Raw genomic sequence first — 3353 nt, forward strand, 5'->3', positions numbered from 1 at the left:
TTGCAAAAATCGTAACTAAGTTACATTTCAAGTTACTTTTTAAAATTGTAACGAAGTTACGCTAAAAGTTACAAATAACGTTATCAGGGTGGTCATAGATAAAAAAAACCTCATGGAAATTAGAGAAAAGTGAGGGATTGTTATTTGTCAAGGGAAATCAGAGAAAAATCAGGGATTTTGAAAAAAAATCCTGCAAAAATGATGACATTTTTATAAGGCCCGAGTCGAAATTTAGACCCTACTTTGAAGTTGCAGCTCCTTATTAGAACTTGCTTTGACGCTATTTAAACTTATAGCCCCTGCTTTAAACTTTTAACTCCTAGAGAATGAAACATTAGAGCCTACTTTGAGGCTGTAACACTTCTCTGAAGTTACTTTGAATCTTTAGAACCTACATTTTTATAACTCAAAACCCTGCTTTGATGCTGTTTAACCTGCCTTTCATTAATGACCCTACATTGAGCCTTTTGAGCCTACAATGTTCGAACTTCATGAAAATAAAGTAAAAATTATTTTTTACTTAGGATAATTGAACTCATTGGTCATCTTAGTGACTGATTGCACACTCAATTAACAAAAATATTTAATTCAAGATTTAACCTAATTGTCATTAATTATTTATATATAGATCAATACTTCTTTGCAATGCTTAATCGCAGGAAAATATTTTCTCTTAACTGAAAATGATGAAAATTTGTATGAGAATGATATTCATCATGGAAAATTATTAAATATTGTCGAATAATAAGTAATTATAAACATTTTTATCGACAAGTAATGAAAGTTTGTGTATTAAACAGTCATGTCCCAGGTGGAAAAATTATGTATAGATTATGTATAGTGTGAAGTTTTATATATAATATTCATGTGTTTTATATAAAAAATGTATAAAACAAATGAATATTATATATAATACTACGTACTATGTATAAAATATACATAATATTTTCACCTGGGGTAGGTGATTGAGAATCACAACAAATTATATGAATAAAATATTTTCTATCGCTAACCACAAATATTATGTATGAAATAAAAAATTTATTGAAATATATTTTTAATAATTATAATTAGATTCACAGATTGTCATTAAATTTTTATTGCCTGGGGTCTTTTATACCCAGCCTTTTCTAAATCATGATTTTCGTAGTTTAAAATTTTCAAAATCAGACTTATAGCGCCATTTGTTGACAAAACATGAGTACGAATTCCCTTGAGGTACATTTACGTCAAGCCTACTGCGTCAGGCGTGCTTCTGTGGTGCTCTGAAGTGGGCTTGTGCCGCCAGAGACCCCACGGATACCTTTGTGTTCCAAAAGTGTTAATGACTTCGAAAATTATTTGATCATTTGTACTTATTTATTCTTATATAAAGTAAGCATATAGTGTTTTTAAGTATTTAAATTTAATTTAAGTAGTTTTTAAAATAATTGTTCAATTATTAGGATGTTTTATATTCTACGATCGAGTATACAGTAGCGTCTACTCGAGCAAAACATCGTATTCTAAAATCATCGCATTCTGAAATCATTGCAACTTCAGAATTCCAAACAGAACCCAAAAATATTAAAATTACAGTTCTTGAAAGTAATAGTATGTATTTGATGGTGCCACACTTACAAGAACGATTTACCTATTCTCGGCTACCGAGAAACATCAAAGTTGGTATTGAGTGCATTTCGCAATCAAATTTACCAACTGTAAGAGCATAAGAAAGGGTTCCATTTGAAAATAGTCATAAATGTTCTGTCTGTCCAAGAAAAAGGGACCGAAAGTCTACTAAGGTGTGTGCGTGGTGTATGCGACCTATTTAAGCTGAACACCGTACCTTATTCCGCAGCGACTGTTGTAATGGATAAATAAATGTTGTGCTGTATGTTTTATTATAAAACATAAATTGTCTGAACATTTAAACCATGTTTTGAACCATATTTTCTTTTACTTTTCACTAAATAATTATAAATGTTCAAAGAAACTGATCTGATTTTTCATTTTTTCCCAAAATGCATGTTTTAATTTTTCAAAATAAATATCTTTTTCTGGGCAGTGACTGAAAGTGTCCGTATTTTTTGGAAGTACTGTATATTAAGTATGTTCAGTTTAAGTTTTAGCTCTTTATATCGAAAACTATAGAAAATATCGATTTTTTTGGTAAAAAAAGTCATTTTTCCATTTTTAAAAAATTTTTTCACATCCGTTAAAATTTAAAAAATATATATTATCTGGTTGTATCTTATAAAAGATATAAAAAAGCAGACCCAAAAAACTTTCGTCCAAAAATATTTAAAATCCTTATTGCAATAAATAAATTTCTGCTGGGGTCTTCAGCGACCCCCCTCATACTTTATGTTATCACAGAGAGGGGATACCTTTAAGGGTTATATGAGGTTCTTTATTACGTTTGGGTTCACTGGTTACTGTTCAATAATGAATCATTAGTTAATCGCTAGTACCAAAGAATTAAAAAATTATATCTAAGAATTATTTATCAATTAGAATACCAAAAACAGTTGACCAAAGATATGTTTGTAAAAAATAACAACTGTTTCCCATATTATGTGCAACAAATTTGTCTGATTAATGAACTATAGAGGGCCATCATCGTGTTGCGAAATATCTGAAGCAAAATTGTGACCGAATTTTATTCATTTTGACTGAACAACATAAATTACAAAAATGTTATTTTCTTGAAATATTATAAGATATTACAATGCATAAAATCACACATAGGAATACCTTAGATCAAATTAATCTTATTCGTGATTCTAGTAAGAGGAGATTTGATATTTACTCTTTTTCTTCAAAGCTAATCAATTGAAATAATTTTTCTTTATTGTATTCTTTATTGCTTAGTTATTATAATGTGCATACAAGGCTGATATCCATATTTTTGTTTATGTGGAATGGTGCGACTGCATCGACAAAAGCAATAATATTTTCACATAAACCTTGAAAGGTCATTGGATTCTTCAGCGGACCTGTTACCCAAAATTTATGATAATGTCCACTCTGCGCAATTAGAAATAATTGAAAGTTACTGCACGTATTGGATGTACTGTTTGATAGCACCAATAATAAGCAATTGAATTGTGACAGCAATTAACTTTATTGAACTTTAAATTATTTTATTTACATTAAATTAATACAAAATTAAAATTGGTATGCTGAATGTTTAATTACGGTCAATTTTTTAAATATCATTCTAATGAAAATGTTAATTTATAAAATACGCGGTTGCTACTTTATTGATTGGCCCAACCATTTGTCTTGTATTACCTATTTTTTCTAGCGGGAAAATGTTTAATACATAAATATGCTATTAAGTATTAAATTTGAACATTTATTTGTATATT

Source organism: Belonocnema kinseyi, chromosome 6 (genome assembly GCF_010883055.1).
Source record: "Belonocnema kinseyi isolate 2016_QV_RU_SX_M_011 chromosome 6, B_treatae_v1, whole genome shotgun sequence".
In the NCBI taxonomy this organism is placed as follows: domain Eukaryota; kingdom Metazoa; phylum Arthropoda; class Insecta; order Hymenoptera; family Cynipidae; genus Belonocnema; species Belonocnema kinseyi.